The sequence below is a fragment of the Mesoplodon bidens genome, assembly GCF_964165515.1.
Source record: "Mesoplodon bidens genome assembly, contig: HAP1_SCAFFOLD_179, whole genome shotgun sequence".
Taxonomy (NCBI): Eukaryota; Metazoa; Chordata; class Mammalia; order Artiodactyla; family Ziphiidae; genus Mesoplodon; species Mesoplodon bidens.
Genome location: NW_027671490.1, coordinates 973,059 through 997,089, shown reverse-complemented (window position 1 = coordinate 997,089; position 24,031 = coordinate 973,059). Strand labels below are relative to the sequence as shown.

The 24,031-nt window shown below is 34.7% G+C and overlaps 1 long non-coding RNA gene across 4 annotated transcripts in view; it reads right to left on the bottom strand.

Annotated features, from left to right (window-relative positions):
* The window catches only part of LOC308611301, a 90,330-nt gene that overhangs the window by 18,696 nt on the left and 47,603 nt on the right, over positions 1-24,031 (bottom strand). The window contains exon 3 of one of the 4 annotated variants that reach the window (XR_014014836.1): positions 8,854-9,013. The exons of 2 other annotated variants lie outside the window; for them this stretch is intronic. This is a non-coding gene — a long non-coding RNA (uncharacterized lncRNA). Of the gene's footprint in view, positions 1-8,853; positions 9,014-9,595; positions 9,621-24,031 lie in introns of those variants that run through there. One more of the 4 variants, XR_014014833.1, reaches the window with a different exon arrangement.

The window sequence follows — 24,031 nt, the reverse complement described above, 5'->3', positions numbered from 1 at the left end:
TTTGTTTGCTGATTTGTAGACATTTGACCAGACTATCCTATTCATGTAAAAGTTGTTAGTATACTATGTTTCTCTATTTCCTCTTAAGACAATGGTGCTAATTTTACTTTTTAATTCAATTTTTTATAAATTTTCATATTAATGGCATAATACTCTTTACTTTATTCCTATAATTAGTAAAACTCCAAATATATGTAAATAAAACCCCTTTTCTTTCATAGTTTTGTTTGTGCCTTCCTCTTCTATGAACATAAAAAAATACCATTCTTTATATTTTCAAAGAAACAATTTGAAGTTTACTGATCCTCTCTACTGTCTATTTAGATCCCATTTTTTACTGACATATAATTCACATACCATAGAATTCACCTATTTATAGATTTCAGTGATTTTGAGTATATTCTCATATAAGTGCAACCATCATTACAGTCAATTTTGAACATTTTTATCACTTCAAAAAACAAATCTAATATTCTTTAGGCATCACCTCCCTATATTCCCACGCTACTTCTCACAAGCTCTAAGCAACCACTAATCTATTTTCTGTCTCTGTAGATTTCACTATTCTGGACATTGCATAGAAAGAGAATCATACAATATAAGGTCTTTTGTGACTGACTTTTTTACTTAGCATAATATTTTGAAGGTTCATCTAGGTGATAGCATGCATCAGTATTTCATTCCTTTTTATAGCCAAGTAATATTTCATTGTATGGATATACCAATTCTGTTCATCCATTCCTCAGTGGATGGACATTTTGACTGTTTCCACTTGTTTGCTACTATGAAAAATGTTGCTATAAACATTCTTGTTCAGTTGGTGTGAACATATGTTTTCATTTCTCTTGGGTATACATCTAGGAGTAGAATTGCTGGGTCATATGGTAAGTTCATGTTTAATTGTTGGAGGAACTGCTTAGATGGTTTTCAATTGAGTGATGCCATTTTGCTGTCCTACCACTATTTTTTTAAATAGTGTGAAGTGTGAGTCCTCCTACAAGTTGGTGATTATTGATACCCTCTATAGTTTGTTTTCTGTTTGTCCTACTTGTTTTATTAATTATCTCTTCTTCTATGGCACAATCTATTTAATTCTTATGTTGCAAACTTAGCTAATTAATTTCTAATAAGTTTCCTTTCAAATATGTGTGTGTGTGTGTGTGTGACACAGATTACAAGTATTGATTTACAGGTTCCCAGCAAGGGTTTTTTTTTTTCAGTTCTAAATATTTAGTAAATTCTGACAGAAATTGTCATTAAATAATAAAATAGAGCTTACAGTTTCAAACTTAATAGAGTAAAAGTAGACTGCTATAAATATTTCATGATTCCAGAAGAAAAAGAAAAATATGAACGAATTTAGACAAGTAGGAAAAAAAGGAAGATTTAAACCAAATTAGTAACTACATTTAATGCAAATGGATTGGCTGCTCCAAATGAAAAGAAAATAAGTGTCAGATTGTATAAAATTACATGTAACTATGTGCTATCTTCAAGAGACATACCCAAAGAAAGTGGAAGAAGTAAATAATAAATGCAAGAGCAGAAATTAATGACATAGAAAATAAACAATACAAATTCAAAAGCTAACATTTGGCTGTTGAAAATACTAATAAAAATGGCTATCTACTTGAGGGACTTCTCAAGACCAAAAAAGAAAAAAAAAAAAGATAGAAAGCACAAGAAACCAATATCAGAAAGGTAAAAGGGTCATATATCACATACATGTTACAGACTTTACAAAGGAAAAAGTGAACAAAGAGTTTTCAAATAAATTTTAAATTTTATAAAAATCACAGTCCTCTAGAAAAATATAACATCAAAATAGATTCAAACACAAATAGAAATTTATACATATGTTTATACATTACAGACATTGAATCAGCACTCACTACTCTCACCATGAAGAGAGCTGAAATCCAAGATTTTTCACTAGTGTGTTCTAAAGAAAGGAAGAATTCCAGTAGTACACAAACTCTTTGAGAATAGAAAGAGGGAACACTATTCAACTACTTTTTAATATTTTCTTCATTTCAAGACAGGAAAGGACAGGATAAGAAAGGATAATTAGAGGTGACCTTACCCAGGAAAACAGATGATAAATATAATATAAGCAAACTGAGTCCAACATAAAAGGCTAATTTCATGACAGACAACCAAAATTATTTTAGACAACAAAATTAATAATAAAATTAAACATACAAAAAAATTAAATCAAAAGTTTCTTATAATTTCAGCAGTCGTGTGTGATTTTACAAAAACCCGCAGCTAATCTTATCAAAGTAGAAACAGAAACTTTCTTAAATGAAAATTAGCTATCTACCATAGAGTAACATTATAGATACAGGTGAGATGATGAAAGATTTAAAGATCAGGAACAAGACAAGAATGCCCCCTGTCACCACTCTATTCAGTATTGTACTTGAGAGTTTAGCCAGTGGAGAAAGTCAAGAAAAAGAACTAAGATGTCTAAGGATTAGAAAAGAAAACACACAACTTGTTCTATTTATATATGATATTGTTGTGTACAGAGAAAACACAAAATAATGTACAGGAAATTGCTAGGATTTGTAAGAGAGTTTCATAAGATTTCTAGATAAAAATCAATAAAAATAAATTGTATTTTTATATAATAGCATCAAACAGAAAGTGATATTAAAAAATCCTTTTAGATAGCACCAAAAAGCTGAAGTAGCAATAAATCCAATAAGATATACAAAACCTTTACAGACAACATTATAATACTTTTTCAAAGACCTTGAAGAAATCAGAAATGAATAGAGATACATTTTGTGTTTATAAGTTGGATATCTTAATAGTGAAAAGATGTTAAGTCTCTAAAGATTAAGTTATAGAGTAAGCAAAATCTAAGTGAAAATGCCAAAGATTTTGTTTTGTACCTGAAAAACTTCTTTAAAAATTTATACGGATTACAAAAGCCCACCACACACTTGAAGAATAATATAAATGTGGGAAAACTTGTTCTACTGAATATTTAGTGTTCTTATAAAGCTATAGTAACAAAGAGAGTGCAGTTTTGATATAGAGACAAACAAATGAACCAAAAGAAGACTTAATAGAGACACAGAAAAACAAACCAAAACATGTATTATTAAAACAAAACCATATATATATGTATATGTACACACACACACACACACACACACACATGGCAACTCTGCATAACAGAGGTATCACAGCACCTCAACAAAGACATAACAAACTTTTCGATTAAAAAATGCTGAGCACTAGGGTATCCATGAAGAAAAAATAATTAAAATTGTTTCATATTGTAAACAAAATTATTTCCAGATGGATTAATGACCTAAATGTGAAACGGTACCAAATATATTTTAAAAGACAATATAGGAGGCTATCTTTAAGCCACAAAGTAGAAAGATGGAAAAAAGTATAAGCTTTAAAGGAAAAGATTGATGTATTTACCCACATTAAATTAAGAAATATTTTCCAACAAAAGAAAACACAAAGATAGTTAAAAGAAAGGTCATGCCACAGAGTTTGAAAAGATCACTGCAACATATAAAACCAATAGAGAGACTACTATTCCAAACGTGAAAAGAACTTAAAAAGAATAAAGCTGGAGGTATCTCACACCCTGACTTCAGACTATAGTACAAACCTACAGTAATCAAAACAGTATGGTACTGACACCAAAACAGACATATGGAACAGAATAGAGAGACCAGAAATAAACCTATACACTTATGGTCCATTAATCTAAGACAAAGGAGGCAAGAATGTTCAATAGGAAAAAGGTCTCTTCAATAAGTGGTGATGGGAAAACTGGACAGCTACTTGTGAAACAATTAAATTAGAACACTTTCTCACATCATATACAAAAATAAATTCAAAGTGGATTAAAGACCTAAATACAAGATCAGAAACCATAAAACTCCTTGAAGAAAACATAGGCAAAACACTCTGACATAAATAATAGCAATATTTTTTTGGATCTGTCTCCTAAGACAAAGGAAACCAAAACAAAAGTAAACAAATGGGACCTAAATAAACTTAAAAGCTTTCGCACTGAAAAGGAAACCATTGACAAAATGAAAAGACAACCTACTAAATGGCAGAAAATATTTGCAAATGATATGACCTATAAGGGGTTAATATCTAAAATATATAAACAGCTCATAAAACTCAATATTAAAAAAAAAACAATTAAAAATGGGCAGAAGACCTGAATAGACATGTTTCCAAAGAATACATACAGGTGGCCAATAGGCACATGAAAAGATGCACATCACTAATCAACAAAGAAATGCAAATCAAAACCACAATGAGACATCACTTCATACCTGTCAGAATGGCTATCATCAAAAAGACTACAAATAACAAATGTTGGCAAGGATGTGGAGAAGAGGGAACCCTAGTACACTGCTGGTAGGAATATGAATTGGTGCAGCCACTATGGAAAACAGTATGAAGGTTTCTCAAAAACTAAAATTAGAACTACCATAAGATCCAGCAATTCCACTCCTGGGTATATATACAAAGAAAACGAAAATACTAATCCAAAAAGATGAATGCACCCAATGTTCACAGCAGCATTATGTACATTACTTACAATAGCCAAGATATGGAAGAAACCTAAGTGCCTGCTACCAGCCAAATGAATAAATAACATGTGGTATGATACACACACACACACACACACACACACACAAATATTACTCAGCCATGAAAAAGAAAGAAATCCTGCCATTTGCAACAATGTGGGTGGACATGGAGGGTATTATGATTAGTGAAATAAGTCAGACACAGAAAGACAAATACTGTATGTTATCATTTCTATGTGGAATCTAAAAAATAAAATGAATGAATATAACAAAACTGAAATAGACTCACAGTTATAGAGAACAGACTCGTGCTTACCAGTGGGGAAAGAGAAGGAGGAAGGGGCAAGATAGGGGTAGGGGATAAAGAGGTATAAAATGTGTAAAATAAATTAGCTACAAAGATATATTTACAGTTCAGGAAATATGGCCAATATTTTATAATAACTTTAAATAGAGTATAATCTATAAAAATATTGAATCACTATGTTCTACACCTGAACATAATATAATATTGTAAATCAACTATACTTCAATTACAAAAATGAAATAAACTCTTAAAAGCAAGAATACAAAAGCAAATAACCCAATAGAAAAATAGGCCAAAAATTCAATAGACCCTTCAAAAAACAGCAAATCCCAAAAGCCAATAACTATATTTAAAATTGTAAAATATTTATATTTTCACTAGTAATCATGAAAACTAAAATTCACACCATAATGAGGTACCACTACACACAGATTAGATAGGAAATATTAAAATGAATGATAACAACTAATGTCAAGGAATTTAAATATGAATCACCACCACTGTTGGAAGTGTAAGTTGATTTGACCACTTGTCATTATCTTGTGGTTTAAGGACATATTTTCTCTGTGACTCAGCATCTCATTCCTGAAACTTCCCTGTAACCCAGTATTTCACTCCCTAGAGAAATGTGTTCTCCTGTGTACTAGGATACATATATAAACATGTATCTTGTTCAGCACTGCTCATGACAGCCATAAATAGAAAACAACACAAATATCTATCAACAGTATTATAGGAATGTGCACATAAGTAATAAATCTACAAAGAAAAACAATGAATGGGTTAACATAAAAGTTAGGTAAGTGGTTATTGTTTGTGCTATGGGAGGAGGGTTTTGTGATGATGCAAGGCATGGAGGGGATTCTTGGTTGTTGCCAATGTTCCATTTCTTGACCTGTGTGATTGTAACAATTGTTATTGCTTCATAATTGTCATTAAATGTACATAGAGTCTATACATTTTCCATCTAAACTCACAAAGAAAAGCAGCTATTGTGCTTACCACCTACGGAGTTAAGTACACAGGAATGATGCTACAGATGAATACTTATGTCTCCATAGAGATGCTTGCTGGCCACAAAAGTTAAAGCACCAGGATAACTGCCTTTCCTTATTTTCAAATTCCAAGTCTCACATAAATGCACTGAGTTTGTGGAATTTCTTTTACATAAAGATCCCAAGCTGAAAGAGGGTCTCGGATATTTTTTTCTTAACTTCTAACCTCTGCCTTAGGAAGGTACACTAGAAAATGCAGTAGCCCCCTTATCCTCAGGGTATACGTTCCAAGACCCCAGTGGTTGCATGAAACAGCAGAAAGCATCGAATCCTATATGTACTGTGTTTTTTTCCTATACTTACATACCTATGATAAAATTTATAAGATAGGCACAGTAAGAGGTTAACAACAACTAATAATAAAATGTAAAAATTATAGCAATATACTATAATAAAAGTTATGTGAATGTGGTCCCTTCCTCTCTCAAAATAGCTTATTGTACAAATTTAATGCCTCTTCCATCTTAACTAAGCACTTATCATGCACTGTGGCCATAACTTTTGCAATTTGAGGTGTGACCGCAAACCTAGCATGAATTTATTTTTCCTTCTTCACAATTTCACATACAGAAGATTCATTCTTACCATAGATCTTAGCAACCTCAGCATGTGATTTTTTCTTTCCTTATTAAACCAAGAACTTTCACCTTTTCACCTAAAGAAAGTACTTTACAGCTTCTCTTTGGCATATCCAAATTGCCAGCATCACTCCTCTTTTCTTTGGGGCCATTATTAAATAAAATAAGGGTGACTTGGACACAAGCACTGTGATACGGAGACAGTCAGTTCTATAATCAAGATGGCTACTAGGTGACTAAGGAGTGAGATACACCAGAGAAAGGGATGGTCCATACCCCGGTGGGTGGATGGATGATACAAGATTTCATCACACTACTCAGAAATTTATGAATTGTTTATTTCTGGGAGTTTCCATTTAATATTTTTGGACTTCGGTTGACCGTGGGTAACTGAAACAGCAGAAAATGAAACCTCGAATAAAGGGAAATGACTATAGATCAAATAGATACTGAATGCCAATCCACTTATTTCACTCTAGGAGTAACCTTGGATGAACCAATTATAATACCATCTGAACTCTCCAAATATCTTTAGTTCTTTAAGATTGGTAAGAAGTGGTCTTGTTAATGACATAAGTAATTCTTTTTCCCCTTGTCAATAAACAACATGGTGCACATATTCACTGAAGTGTCTCAAAACTCACACCTGTTAAATGACATTTTCAAATTAACTTCCTTAAGGTGATCTTGCCCTTAGAGAAGTAACTTTTCTTGCTTTTTCAGAGTCCTTAACTCCAAGAATCAAGTTTATTATTTAACTATACCTACACTTCCAAATACTCTCACCAGTAGCCACTGTCCCCAAAGAGTTTAGACTCTAGTGTTGCCCTGAAGCATTTTTTCAAAGGAAAAAAAAATCTCACTAGAAAAAAGTATTTATATTCTCTTTAGGTTTAGTCTTCCTATGGGTATCAAATAATATTCACTCCTTCCTTAAATCTAACACAGACAAAAAAATTCCTGAATCTATACCATGCCAACTTCTGAATTCTGAATTTGGGATAGAGTAAATTAATGATTAATAGTTTCTTCTTCAACTTCCTTTAGTACAAACACACACACATCCTAACTTTCTTAGTCTTTTACAGTACCATCACAATTGAATAAGATTACTAACTTCGATACTAAGATATCATAATATAGGATTTCCTACTATGGTACCATAAAACATTGATCTCTGATGGCTCAATCACACTGAAAAGCTCTACAAACTCTAGGGTTCTACAGCTGTAGTTCTCCTTTTGCACTGCTTATTGAGAGGAAAAATTTGTATTCATACCTTATAACTTCTCTTTAAACTTGCCTTCCATTCTTAGGTTACTTAACATTTTGTATATTCAAATCTGTCCATAAATTGGAGTCAAATATTACTCTGATATTTGATTAGGTGCTAAAATCAGTGGAAAATATTGTTTAAGGGAGTAAAGTCAAAATTACCCTTGAAAATCTCTTAAATCCATCATAATATACACTGACCACTAAATAATTTATATCAGTTCCTCTAAAGCTTATTTAATCAATTTCCCTTACCCATCCTCTCAATTAACTATTCAATGAATTATTTGATTATGGCAGAGAATCATGAATTCCTAAATAATGCATTCTTCTTCTCACGTACCTACTGGCTGTCTTTTCACTAGTTTCAAGCCCTGTTTCAAATGTAGCTGGAGCCAAATACTGTATCAACTGCATTGCCCCCATCAATATTGCCATATCATTCAGGGACTTTTCCTCTGTCTTCAGAAACGATCTAATTTCCCTTCTATCATCCATTTTGGATGATGCAGATACACAAATGACCTTCCCCAGACTTCTTCCCTCTCTTCAGAGCCTGATAACAGCTTGTGAATTTTTCCTATGGGAAACTAATAAACTCACTAGAAAGTATTAACCTAGGCATTCATGTTAAACCATGCATTCTCAAACTTGACACTCAGCCAGTGCTTCCAGGCCAAGATTACTACTTTTCTCAAGTTACTCCCCTGCTGAAAGAGCATTCATTACATCAATATACAAAAGCTGTGAGCACTCCCCTTCCTCAGCAACAATCTGGTAGTTTAGATAAACGGTGGAGTATTTCTTGGCTAATTTCTATGGTAGTCTTAGATGGAGGCACAGCCATATGTTATGTCACAGTACAGTAATCTCAGACAAGACCACAAGTATATAAATCCTTATTTATGTAGACTTGAATATCTGGAAGAGCATGAAAGTGGGTCTGTTACTAGAAGAAAAGCCTACTTTACAATACAAAACACATAGAGAACAGTGGAGAGCATGGATAGTGTTTTCCTCTTCCATTTAAAGTCTATACAGGTTTCAGCTTAAAGCTGCATCTCTGTAGGTTCTCCCTAACTTTTCTCCTCTTCACCATGACCTTGGTTTTTTTTAGCTTTCTTCTTACTCTGCAAGGCTTGATTAGCAGTCAATAGGCTCCTTTCATCTTCTCAGCAAGATAGGCTGTGGGAGAGGTCAGGTACCTTGAAGGTCCTACGGAAATATGTTTTAATCTTTCAGTTAAACATCTACAATCAAAATTTCTCTTTCAAATGTTGATAGCCTTTATTTGGTGTTATGATAATAGAAACTTTCTTTTCTCATCTAAGCTAAGGCTCTCTTCTAGTAGGGGGAAATGACCAAAAAAAGGGAGGGGGGACTTGGAGAAAACAGATCTTGTCTTACTGCGTAACACTGAAGACAGAGAACACAATTATATGGCACTTTTTCTTGAGGAGATAATGACATTGCACTGTGGTATTCTTTTTTTCTTCTTTAATTAATTAATTTTTATTTATTTTTGGCTGCGTTGGATCTTTATTGCTGCACGTGGGCTTTCTCCAGTTGCGGCGAGTCGGGGTTACTCTTCATTGCGGTGTGTGGGTTTCTCACTGCGGTGTCTTCGCTTGCTGCGGAGCACGGGCTCTAGGCACGTGGGCTTCAGTAGTTGTGCCATGCAGGCTCAGTAGTTATGGCACACGGGCTTAGTTGCTCTGGGCATGTGGGATCTTCCTGGACCAGGGCTCGAACCCATGTCCTCTGCCTTGGCAGGCGGATTCTTAACCACTGCGCCACCACGGAAGTTCTGCACTGTGGTATTCTAATGAGAGAAGTGGAATTTTTTAAAATTGTTTTGCATAGAGGGAATTTACCACCATAGTGGTGATATCTGACTTCTCTTGTGTCTTAACTTCTGAGACCTAAAGCCATTCAGCAGTGTTTTCTTGGTAGCTCTTGAAATACCAGACTGTAGTAGAAGAAATTACAGACCTTTCTCCAATGTCTAAAGCCAGTTTATTAACCAGAAGCACAATTTAAGGACTCTGTACTTCAAATAAATCAAATCCTTATAGTCTCTAATTTATACATAATCTTTCAGTTCCATTATTTTTCATTTCCAAAGATCATTTTTTTTTAAATCCACTAGGCTATATTTTCTACCTAAACTATATGTTCCATTAAAATAAAAGTATGGGGGTTGCTAAATGGGCCAAGATCCTCTCGTGTTCTATCATGTATGTCATTAAAAATAATTTAGAAGGGCTTCCCTGGTGGTGCAGTGGTTAAGAATCCGCCTGCCAATGCAGTGAACATGGGTTCGAGCCCTGGTCCGGGAAGATCCCATATGCCATGGAGCAACTAGGCCCGTGTGCCACAACTACTGAGCCTGCGCTCTAGATCCCGCAAGCCACAACTACTGAAGCCCGCGCTCCTAGAGCCCGTGCTCTGCAGCAAGAGAAGCCACCACAATGAGAAACCCGTGCACTGCAATTAAGAGTAGCCCCCACTCGCCGCAACCAGAGAAAGCCCGCGTGCAGCAACGAAGACCCAACGCAGCCAAAAATAAATAAATTAATTTAAAAAAATTTAGAAAACAATGCCATGTTTATTATCAGATTATGTGTCTGTTATAAAAGATACATTGGAAAACCAGGTTAATCATATGTGGTTTGATTGAGAAATTCAATCTTGATGAAGTAAAAAAATTTAAATGTTTAATTTTTTTTCAGTAACTACTACAAGGGAAATTTAATGCTTTTGCAGTCTAGACCAAAAATTACATCTAATTTTAAAGAATTCATTTAAGTAAATATATGGACATTTCATGTACTACTATTATTATGTTATTATTTTTATTGGGGGGATATTTGTTCAAAGCAACAACTCCAAATAGCCAAAAAGCTTCCCACATGCTCTTCTCTAAATTCCTGTTTTGTTTAATTATAACCCTGAGTTTAGAATTAAAAAGAAAAAGGGGAAAAGAGGGAGACCCTCCTCTGACTACAAGCACAATTAGCTGCCCATTAGCAATTACGATCCTGGTCTTCTGCCTCTGATATCAGTGGCCTCTAATAACATGGGATGGGTTCACTCTGTGGCTTCAGCATGGGAAGAGTTTATGGTTCATCCTCATTCTTGCCTCTTTTACAACGGAAGACACCCCAAAGTGGAAGCCATGTCTTATTTTTGTCACTTCCAGCAATAACCCCCTCCAACTTATTCTCTGGGCTACTGTTTGACCACACTGAGTTCTCTTTTAAGCTCTCTGAGAGTGACAGTGAACTAACTGGAGGACTGGTATTTTCACCATCTCTTACCCAGAAACACTGTTTCTTCTACCAGGTCTGACTGGTAGAACAAATGAAACAAATTTTCAAACAACAAAGTTTCAAACTCACAAAACCTATCAAATGATTTGTTTGTTGCTTTGTTTTAATCTCAATAACTGCACCTTTCATCTCTAGATGTTAAATTTGGTTCTTTTATATATCTTCTATATTTCGACATAATTTTTTTTAACATGTGTGGTACAATTATAAAAGCTATTTTGACTTCCTTATCTTCTCATTCTAACATCTGTGCCAGTTTTGGGTCACTTTCAAGTGATTATTCTTATTATAGTTCATCTTTTCCTGTCCTTTTGTATGCCTGGTAATCTTTGGTTGGATGCCATACTTATTAATTTTGCCTTGTAGTAGTGATGAATATTTTTGTATTTCTATAAATATTATTGAGTTTTGCTCTGGAACATAGTCAAGTTACTTGGAAAGGTTTTCACCTTTTTGTGTCTTGCCTTTAAGATTTGTTCTGCTCTCAAAAACTTCATTAGTTCAATGTTTTAGATCTATTGTTTAGATGATGAAAATGATATTCCTAGAGAAAATGTAAAAGCCATGTACCTGGCTGTGGTAGGATCTCAAAAATTATCATTGAATAATTTGAATTCATATCCCTCGGATTCTAAAAACACCATGGTGCCACTCTTCACAACGTTCCTCTGTTTTTAATTAACTCACTTATTAGCTAGATGAAAAGTCCCTCAAAAGTTTCTTAAATATCAAATGTAAATACTGTGCTAAAAAACAATATAATAATTTTCTTACCACTGGCTGTAACAATTTACTCATCTAATTCAGGTTTTTCAATTAACAGTAATTATATATGGTTATAATATGTGAGAATATGCAATGAGAACTTACGTTGGAAAAATATCTATTCTTACATTTCATATTATAAAAATGTTTTCACTGTACAGGAAAAGCCAGACATATTCTAAAATATTTATTTGCAGTAATGTCTTGGATATATATTTTCCTTTAATAAGTAATAAAACTAAGAACTGACAATAGCATTGATTGAGAAGGAGTATAATTTTGAGGTTCCTGCCTCAGAGATGATGTTAATCTTCATGTTCACATTTCATGTAGTTTAGTTCAGAAAAAAGTTTTCATTTTCCTCTCTGTAACTAAAAGGATCCTCATTCTGCATTCAGAACAGTAACAGTAAAAAACAAAGGCCTACTTTATATAAAGTCAGGATTTATAAAGACACACACACCCATATATACATATATGGATGTGTGTGTGTGTGTGTGTGTGTGTATAGATAGATAGATAGATAGATAGATAACTTCCTTATTCTTGTTTCCAAAATATTATTGTAAAGAAAATTATGACTTCTGTGGTATTTATTCATGAATAAACTCTAATGGAGAGTTCTACTCCTCGTTTTTGTCCAGTGTGTGAACCCATGTATAAGTTATGGAAATCCCCATCTTATGAGGAAGAATCTGTCTCTCGTTATAGAGATTGAAAATGCCAGCTACTTAATCTCTCAGTATCCTTTAAACCCATAGGCTAGCATATGACCTTAGCTCTGACAATCAGTTATATCCATTCTGGAGACTGGACTAGAAGCTACTGACAAGAAGAAAAGACTGCTTAGAATATATTCTGGAAGTGGAAAGCACACACTGTTTTCAGTATCCAGAACAAATGTATCAGTGATTCATATTACTGTATTTAGCATCCCCTATCATTGATATTTGTAGTTCTAGCTGAAGTGTCTCTGCCCAGTGACTCTTGCACTAGGTTGTTCCCTGGACCAATTCTACAGCATGATTCCTAGGCATAAGTTTAAACTTCCAAACACCAAACCTGGTTGTTGAATCTTTTATTTAGAGATTCCATAAACTGTCCAATATCTTTTTAATAGTTTATTTTCTACGTAATTAACCCAGAGTAAGTCACCGATTGCTCTAACATAAAAATTGATACCAGGAGAGATCACAGACAACAGATCATTGAGGATATAGGGGAAATTGTCATCACTTATCTAGCCTGGTTGGCACTGAAGACAGTAAATCTCTAGTTGGCAATAAGAAACAAATTGAGAAAAAATTATCCTTCGAGTCTCCTGCAACTGAAAGCCTACTAGTGACCTAACTAGGGAAAATCAAGTAATAACTCACATATAAAAGTATGAAGGTCCTGGGACTTCCCTGGTGGTGCAGTGGTTAGGAATCCACCTGACAGTGCAAGGGACATGGGTTCGAGCCCTGGTCTGGGAAGCAACTAAGCCCACGAGCCACAACTACTGAGCCCGTGTGCCACAACTACTGAAGCCTATGAGCCTAGAGCCTGTGCTCTGCAACAAGAGAAGCCACGGCAATGAGAAGCCCACACACTGCAATGAAGAGTAGCCCTCACTCGCCACAACTAGAGAAACCCTGTGCACAGCAATGAAGACCCAATGGAGCCAAAAATAAATACATAAATTTATCTTTTAAAAAAGTATGAAGGCCCTGGGTATTCGAAATCTGTAGGGTGTCATGGTTACTTCTAAGGGCACTGGGAGAGCATCCTTTCCCAATTGTGTATTCTTAGCTCCCTTGTCAATGATCAGTTGGCTGTATATGCATATGTTTATTTCTAGTCTCTTTATTCTGTTCCATTAGTCTGTCTCTTTGCCAGTACCATGCTCTTTTGAGTACTGTAGGTTTGTAATTTATTTTTTGAAATCAGAAACTGTTATGCCTCCAAATTTGCACTTTCTCAGAACTGACAAATGGTGTTGGTGAAATTGGATATCCACATGCAAAAGAATGAAACTGGACTCTTGTATCATACACAAAAATCAACTCTAAATGGATTAAAGACTTAAACATAAGATCTGAAACTGTAAAACTCCTAGAAGAAAACATAGGGGAAAAGATCCTTGACACTAATTTTGGCAATGATGTCCTATCTATATGACACCAGAAGCACAGGCAACAAAGCAAAAATGGACAAGTAGAACTACATCAAACTAAAAACCTTCTGAACAGCAAAGGAAACAATCAACAAAATGAAAAGGCAGCCTATGGAATAGAAGAAAACATTTGCAAACCCTGTGCTCGACATCACTAATCATCAGAAAAATGTAAATCAAAACCACAATGAGGGAATTCCCTGGTGGTCCAGTGGTTAAGACTCTGTGCTTTCACTGCTGAGGGTGCAGGTTCAAGCTCTGGTCAGGGAACTAAGATCCCACATACCGCACAGTGCAGACCAAAAAATCCCCCAAAAAACAAACAAACAAAAAAACCCCACACAATGAGATATCATCCTGAACCTGTTAGGATGGCTATTATAAAAATAAAAAAAAAAATAAAGTATTGGTAAGGATGTGGAGAAATTGGAACTACAGTATACTGTTGGTAAGAACGTAACATGGTACAGTTGCTACGGAAAATAGTATGGAGGGTCTTCAAAACCTTAAAAATAGAATTATCACATGACCCAGCAATGCCACTTCTGTGTAGATAGCCTAAAGATTTGAAACCAAGATCTAGAAGATATTTCTGCCCTACCATGCTCACTGCAGCATTATTCATGATAGCCAAGATATGGACAAAACCTAAATTTCCATTGATGGATGAATACATTTTAAAAATGTAATATATACATACAATAGAATATTGTCCAGCCTTAAAAAAGAAGGAAAATCTGCCATGTGCAGTAATGTAGATATATCTGAAGACGTTATGCTAAGTGAAATATGCCAGTCACAGAAGAACAAATACTGCATATTTCCACTTACATGAGATATCTAAGATAGTCAAACTTATAGAAACAAAGAATAGAATGATAGTTGCCAGAGGCTGTATTATACACTTAAAAATTTGAGAGTAGATCGCATATTGCTTTCTTACCACAATAAAGTTTTTCATAAATTAATAAAATAAATTAAAAATAAAGACAACAGGATACACCAATGTAATAAGAATGTAATGTTCCAGTCTTAAATTCCCAGCTCAAGGTAATGCCAAAATATCATTAACTTTCTGTGAATGTGATAAAAGTCTTACTTCTTGCATCCACAGGTTGAGATAGAATAACAGTAAACATTTAATTCTGATGACTGCTTTATTATGAGAGTTTAATTGGCATCTTGGAATGGGGCATTGACTGAAAAAGAAGTGGACTTCTTTGTAGTGGGATGAGGATATAATGGTAGCTTCCAATAAAGAAAGGACTCTCCAACCCTCACTTGCCATCTTTCTAAGGAGAAGTCAAGTTTACAATATATAGTAACATTTTTTTCGCCATGATTGGAGACATGTAATGACTTAGCCAAGAAGAGTTACCTAGAAAATGGAAGTCAATTTTTCCCATCCCAACCTCTTTAGCCTTCACTGTATTGATTCTTGGTACTTGCAATACCACTATTCTCCACTAGTCAGGGTGGAGACATGAAGATGAAATGATAAATGCAAGTTAGACTTAAGTCTGCCTCCCAGTAGGACTAGTAGGATGCCCCAAATGTCCATAAATATTTCATTAGTTTCTTAGTATATCATTAAAGTAGTACACTCAGCCACAAGCAGAATCACCATCTTGGCTGCATGTCTCAGGGAATAATATTTTTATTAGGAAGCCCACTAAAAGCCCCAAGAGCTTCCTCTATTTATTATAATAATATATCAAAAGCATGATTAAATCCCTAAGAGAATCACAGTGATTAGTTTCACTACTAAAGATTTTACAAATTCAGGGTTGGTGATTTCTATCATATTCCCTTTTAAAATTTCAATTTGTCTAGTGTAGAAGTCAGAGTATTCAGGAGTAAAACAGAAGACTGTTATAAATTTGATCAGCTAGAGACAGCAAATTGAGGCCGTTATTCTATATGTGGTCTCTTCACTAGAACAAATCAATAAGGTTCTAAGGAAACTGCTTTGCTTTCTAAGTAATCGATAGCTATTGATTAGGCACATGCTTTTATTCCTTTACTCTAAAAAGCTGAGAACATCAGAACAATTTGCTTGCAAATCACAAGGCAGCAGTATTAATTTCACTGTATTGTCTCAACTTTTTCATTCTATATCACAGCTTAGCTCATAGGGACCTTGACCTTCTGGCATCACACTTATCCTCTATTTTATTGACATCATGCTCAGAGAACCTACAGATCAGTAAATAGACTATCCAAAGTGTCTTGGCAAGACCCATGTCTGCCTGAAAGTCAGAGATAAATTGCATGAACCTTGTCCATTCCCTATGTTTTAGGAATCTCCCTCTTTATGAGGCAAATCCACCTTTCACCATAGAAGCTAAAGATCTCAAGTACTTGTTTTCTCAGCCTCCTTTGAAACTAGGGCATTAGCACAAAAACGGAATTCTATCAGTTGGATGCATATGTCCCAGATTTGCAATTAAAAGCTGCCAGTGAGTGAGTGGAAAACAGCAATTGTAGAGTCTATACTGGTCACACAAAAGAACCCTAGTGGAAGCAATATCCTCTTTCCAGCAGCATCTAACGTTCTGTGTTTGTGAGCTCAGCATTACAATCTTCAGGGTAATCAAGTAATCCAGCAGTAGTGGCAATCTCATCTTCACCACATCAGACCATGAAATAAGTTGAGACATTTATCCTGGCTGATAGTTTACACCCACGGTTCTCTGACTCTCCAAACCATTCTGTGAGCTACTCTATATCATTGTAATAAATTCATTTTCTTAAAGTTATCTAAGTTATATCATGTTGCTTAAAACCAAGAGTTCTGCTGATACACCAATTAGCATTTAGTAAGCATCTTCAACTGGCCTTATCAGACCCTAAAGGAAACTAGATAAATAGGATACAAACTCTGTTAGTGCATATGCTTGTGGGGGAAACTGTGATGGTGTTAGAGTACACACATATATAATAAACCATGGGAGTATACCTAAAATTTTGCTTTTCTTATGCTAATTGTGATTTCTACTTTGTGGATTATTTAAGTAAAATGTTTAATTCCTGAACATTTGGATCTATTTTTAAATAATTTTGGTTACTGATTTCTAATTCAACATCTCAATGGTCAGAAAGCATATTTTATTGTATTTCAGTCTTTGAAATATGTTGAGACTTGCTTTATGTACAACCATATAATTAATTTTGTAATATAGTCTATATATACTTGATAAAAGTGTGATTTCCATCATTGTTGCGTAGAGCGTTTTATATATTTCAAATTGATCAAGTTTGGTATTTGTGTTAAAAATCTTCCATGGACTTTTGGCTGGTTGTTCTACCTACTACTGAGAGAGTTGTGTTAAAATCTCCCACGATGATTGTGGATTTACATATTTATTCTTCTTTTCCTGTCAATTTTTGCTGTATGAATTTTTAAAAACATTATTGTTTGTATGAAATCTTAGATTTATTACATTGTTTTAGAGAATTGATCTTTTAATCATTATGGTATTTGAAACAAATTCTACAGGTAAGCCATTTGAATAAGATAATTTAACAAGGTTGCTGAATCCAAGGTCAGTATTTTTAAAAATCAATTGTATTTGTACAGACCAACAACAAATAGGATATTCAGAAAACGATGCTCTTGATGGTAATATCTAAAAAGCGAAACACATAAAAATAAATCTAATGAGAGATATGGAGATTTCTATATGCAAAATTATGAAACACTACTGAGAAAAATTAAAGAATACCTAAATAAAGGGATATAGCATGTTCATGGACTGAGGGAATCAACTTATTAGAGAAATCAATACTTCACATATTAATCTCAGTTTCAACATAGTCAAGTCCCATTAATTTGGGTTTTTTTATTTTTGCTTTTGTGTTTGGCTGTTATATTTGTTGCATATTTGTTTGTTTGGCTTTTGTTTCTTTGTGGAGATTAACAATGGTTTTAAAATCACTGGGAAGTGTGTTCTTCTACAATTTAATACTGCTACTCTCTTCCTCATTGATGCTTAAAATTTCATATTTAGATATATATTCTATAACTTTACCTTTCTTTGCCCCTCTTAAATCTCACTCCTCACACTTCCCTGGGAGAGGCAGCACCTTAAGGCTTGTAAGCCATTTACATTTCAGTACAAGTTTGGTATAAGTTTCCTAGAAGAAGTTTTGGTAGGAGGAGGAGAGAACAGAGATAAGAGGCACCTAAAAGGGCAAAGAAAAAAGAAAAGGAGTTCAATAAAGACAACCACAGATTGGAGAAAGACCAGCCTTTCGCTATTTCTCAATCCTTCTTAGAACAGCTCTGTTTATTGACATTCAGAAAAACAGATGACTGCAGTATTTCTGCTTATTGATTTACTTTATATTCCACTATAAGCCACTACCAATCAAGCAGTCATCATCTGCTTAATCCAAAGTTTTATTTTAAAATTGTTTTTTATGTTGCTTTTTAAGTTGATATGACATCTGGGTTCTAAAACATGACATTCTGTTCTCTTTTGGATACAGGAAAAAATATTTTGATGTTTGAGACTGTATGATTAATTTTCCAAATGGTGGAAAGAGTATTGGATTGAGAACAGAGATTTTAATACTTCTTAATATTTAATATGCAATCATCTATCTTTGGTAAATTGCTTAGCTAAGCAGGCTCATAGTTTTCTCATTTGTAAAATGAAGGGACTAAAATATCTCATGAACAACGTGTCCTCAACCTCTTTAAGGGTACATGACTCTTAGTCACATGTTCATTGGATTACTCCGGAAATTCTTTGTAAGAATAAGACAGTATAATTTTAGATGACACCTTTCTTTTAATAACATCAATTAATTTTTTTCTCAAAAATTTCCAGTTAAGCAGTAGAGATAAATATCTTTTAGATATGGGGATATCAATAAAGTCTGAAGTTTTACTAAGCTTACAGAGTTGAAAGTAAAAGGATAAGTATTGTTAATATCAATATTATCATTTAGAAAATGGTTTTTACATCTTATAGGCTTACTTCAGAAACAAATAATGTTTTAAGTCATCTCCAAATGCTCAAAGGGCAAATAATCTATTCTATATATGACAACCATCATAACACAATACTTTGATTCCTTAAATATGATTTCTAATTCAAACTTACCCCTCATTTATTATTAAAAAAGTTTATTCCTTTGATCTAAATTAATTTACTAAAATAGATATAAATTCTCTGTGCTAGATAATATTTTCAAATGTAACTTCCTTGTCTTACAATAACCTCATTTGAGACAGGAATATAATAGATGCATTATTAAAATGCCTGCTCTTTCTACAATCTAATGGTTTTCAAAATGACTTAGTCAATCAGTAAATACTTATATCAAAAGTTACTGAGACCAGGGACTTCCCTGCTGGTCCAGTGGGTAACATTCTGTGCTCCCCATGCAGGGGGTCCGGGTTCAATACCTGGTCAGGGAACTAGATCCTGCATGCATGCTGCAACTAAGAGTCCACATGCTGCAACTAAGATTCCGCATGCCACAACTAAGTAGTCTGCATGCCACAACTAAGACCCAGTGCAGCCAAATAAATAAATATTAACAAAAAAGTTACTGAGACCAGTGGTTTTTAAATTGTAGTTCTTGGAGTTTGGGGATTTTGTCAAGGACACTTAGAGTTTATGAAAGAGCGGAGGATACAAATAATCAAAGCCACACTTATTTTGTATTTCATAAAGTTATTGGGATTACATGTAAAATTTTGTTTGAAAGATGGGATATGTTCTATTAAACATCTGGATGTCACTGACTATACAGACGCTTTTCAAATGTAGAGGTTAATAATAATAGTAATAATGCACATTGAGCATTCATTAAATACCAGGCACTGTTTGAGTGCTTAAGAGGAACTAAGTTATTTCATCCTAACATCAATCCAATGATCATTATCTCAATTTTACAGACGTAGAAATCAAGGCACAGAAACATTAAATATCTGTCCCAGTTAGTAAATGAAAGAACAATAATCAAACTCAGGCTGTTTAACTCCAGTACGTTCACTCTTACCCACAACACTAATTCACTTTCTTAGGACCTCCTTAGAATAGAAAAATGGACAATCTTAAAAGTCAGAAAAAAAGAGACAAAATAGACTAAATGAAGTTTCTGATCAGAAAAGCAGCAATACAAAAGTGGTATTAAAAATATTCATCTGGTAATTAAAGTAAAATAAATAACAGGAGATAACTTTGGGTATTTGGAATCATTCATTTATTAATGAATATTAATTGAGCTAGTTATCATCCTTTGTGATTAGGCTACATTAATGAACAAAGCATAAAGAAAATTCTGCCCCCTTGGACTTTCTAATGGATCCAGAGACTAGTTACCTTGGCCCAAAGACCTGGCCTAGGAGGATAGCAAGGAGCCTACAGAGTGTTAGTTGAAAAAACATTCAAATTTTTTTGTATCTAAAGGCTATGGCAGAGATAGAAGAATGAGAAAATCAGAAAGCGGGACTAGGTTTGGAGAGAAAAATGATTTTGAATAGCTATCTTTCAAGGAATAGCAAGACATCCATTTATGAATATTTAGAAGGCAATTAGCAATACAAAGTTGGGGCTTTAGTGAGAGTACATTACATGGATACCATAGCCATTTCCCACTGAGGTAATAGCCAATCCAATGGTAGGTTTTAGCTGGAACCATAAAATTGAATCAATAGTCTGATAGAGGAGAACCAGCACACAAAATACAGAAGTATGGTGAATTCCCAAAATAATGGAATGGGAAAAATCAAAAAGAAGCACTCAAAGTAACAAACTGATTTGCTAAATATGTAAAAAGAGTAACAGGTAGTACGTAGTCAACACAATTACAGCAAAAAGATAAGAGTCATCTGTGAGGAGCAAAAAATCAAAAGCAATTGAGATTTTAAAGTAAATGAGACAAGAAAAACCTTTGAATTTGGAAATTATAAAGCCACTACTGATGTGGAAAATAAAATCTTGGTGCAATGTGGAATGAAAGCAGGGTGAAAAGAGAACATAAAGAGTTCGTATATGTCATTTGTTTTGCACATATAGTACAAGGAAGGGGAGGAGTAGACCATTAGGAAGAAGGGCATGCTTCATTTTGGTGGTAACTGCATCAAGAACACTACAGGATTTTGAAACCACAAATCAGCTGATGATTAGAGAAAACTTTACTTAGCTTTGGAAAAGCTGTGCTTCAAATAGCTTACGGATAGCCCAACTAATTCCTTAGTCTTTCCACTACTATATGCTACTTCCAATAGAGTAATACAAACCTGTCACTTGTTTTTAATAATGCTTGCTCATTTCCCCAGCAGTTTTCTCTTAATCTTCTATCTTTGACTTCCTTGCCTTAGCTTACAGTAACATTATTTATTTATTTATTTATTTTTTTTGCGGTACACGGGCCTCTCACTGTTGTGGCCTCTCCCGTTGCGGGGCACAGGCTCCGGACGCGCAGGCTCAGCTGCCGTGGCTCACAGGCCCAGCCACTCCGCGGCATGTGGGATCCTCCCGGACCGGGGCACGAACCCACGTCCTCTGCATCAGCAGGCGGACTCTCAACCACTGCGCCTCCAGGGAAGCCCCGAAAATAAAGTTTTATATAGTCTAATTGTGTCCTTCGATACTGAAAACTATTATTAGTGACAATGTTGAATTTTACCTGAGCCCTCGAATCCTGGAAAACAGCAAAAGTTAAGATATCTCTCTGCCCTTTGTTTGTGGAAAACAGCTTATTCCTAAGAACCACCACAGATGCCTCCTCTTGTTTACCTATGGCAATGCTAGACAAAGATATTCCAAATTGCCATTTTTTTTGTCTCATAAATTATCATCTGAAGTGTTTATTCCTACTAATCAATTGGAACAAACTGCTTATTAATCAAACTGTAAAGTTTCACTCCTTCCTCCAGGCTCCAGAACTCTGACTCACTGTCAGACTGAGTCAACATATAATCTCTCCTAAGAACAGGCTGACCTCAGGGTAAAATATTCTCTGATCTACCATCCACTCAAGCTACTCTTTTATCCCATTTTCCCTCACCCTACCCTTAATACCCCTGTTACTTCCTCTCAAGAGAAGAAAAACCCCTTTTGATTAACCACTGAGAGGCTTGCAGATCGTAGGGTCACAGCATTCTCCCTAATGCAATAGTTCTCCTCCCCCAATTGCAATACACCCCTCCTCACACTTACCCTTTAGAGTAAAGTTTCTCCTTATTATGCTGGTATTGTTTGGTTTTTTTTTAGTTCACATTGGCAACTGAGAGAAGAAGTAAATATTGCTGCATCTGGATATATGTGATAATGGGGGATTGAAAACTCTAAAATTTTTAATTGATTTTTATTGGAGTATAGTTCTTTTACAATGTTGTGTTAGTTTCTTGCTGTACAGCAAAGTGAATCAGTCATACATATACATATATCTGCTCTTTTTTAGATTTCCTTCCCATTTAGGTCACCACAGAGCACTGAGTAGAGTTCCCTGTGATATACAGTAGGTTCTCATTAGTTACCTATTTTATACATAGTAGTTATATATGTCAGTCCCAATCTCCCAATTCATCCCACCCACCCCTTCCCCCCTTGGTAACCGTAAGGTTGTTCTCTACATCTGTGACTCTATTTCTGCTTTGCAAATAAGTTAATCTCTACCATTTTTCTAGATTCCACACATAAATGGTACTATATACAATATTTGTTTTTCTCTGTCTGACTTACTTCACTCTGTATGACAATCTCTAGCTCCAACCACATCTCTGCAAATGGCACTATTTCATTCCTTTTTATGGCTGAGTAATATTCCATTGTATATATGTACCACATCTTCTTTATCCATTCTTCTGCTGATGGACATTTAGGTTCCTTCCATGTGCTGGCTATTATAAAGAGTGCTGCAGTGAACACTGGGGTGCATCCATCCTTTAGAATTATGGTTTTCTCCGGATATATGCCTAGGAGTGGGATTGCTAGGTCATATGGTAGCTCTATCTTTAGTTTTTTAAGGAACCTCCATACTGTTCTCCATAGTGGCTATACCAATTTACAGTTCCACCAGCAGTGTAGGAGGGTTCCCTTTTCTCCACACCCTCTCCAGCATTTATTGTCTGTAGATTTTTTGATGATGGCCATTCTGACTGGTATGAGGTGATACCTCACTGTCATTTTGATTTGCATTTCTCTAATGCTTAGTGATGTTGAGCATCTTTTCATGTGTTTGTTGGCCACCTGTATGTCTTCTTTGGAGAAATGTCTATTTAGGTCTTCCACCCATTTTTTGATTGGGTTGTTTGACTTTTTGATATTGAGCTGAATGAGCTGTTTGTATATTTTGGAGATTAATCCCTTGTCAGTTGCTTTGTTTGCAAATATTTTCTCCCATTCCGAGGGTTGTCTTTTCATTTTGTTTATGGTTTCCTTTGCTGTGCAAAAGCTTTTAAGTTTCATTAGGTCCCATTTATTTATTTTTGTTTTTATTTTCATTACTTTAGGTGGTGGGTCGAAAAAGATCTTGCTGTGGAAAACTGTAAATATTAAATGATTTGGTTCATTCAGTGAATTGTGAGTGTTAATGAATACATTAAACAGTCCACAAAGAGAGAGTCCTTTAAGCATCTGCTGTGTGCTAGGGTTTCCTCTACTAGGCCACAATTAGAAAAATCTGTTTGCTCAAAAAGCACATAGGTCAGTACAGAAGACTAACATAAAACCATCATGAGATGCACTGATAGAAATGTACACAAAGTGCTATGTTTACATTTGATAAAGTCATTTACTATGAGTGCCTAGGGCCTATGGCAGGAAAATGATATGACCAGAAAAGTTTTATAGTAAAGGTGGTATCTGAGAAGAGCATCAAAGAATAAACACGACTTTGTCAGACGAACAAACTGTGAAGAATCTGTATTTGGCATTGGGAACAAAGTGATCACAAAAAGCCCAAGTAATACCATGGTTCCTCTGGAGAGCAAAAGTAGTTGGAACTGACTCAACTGTA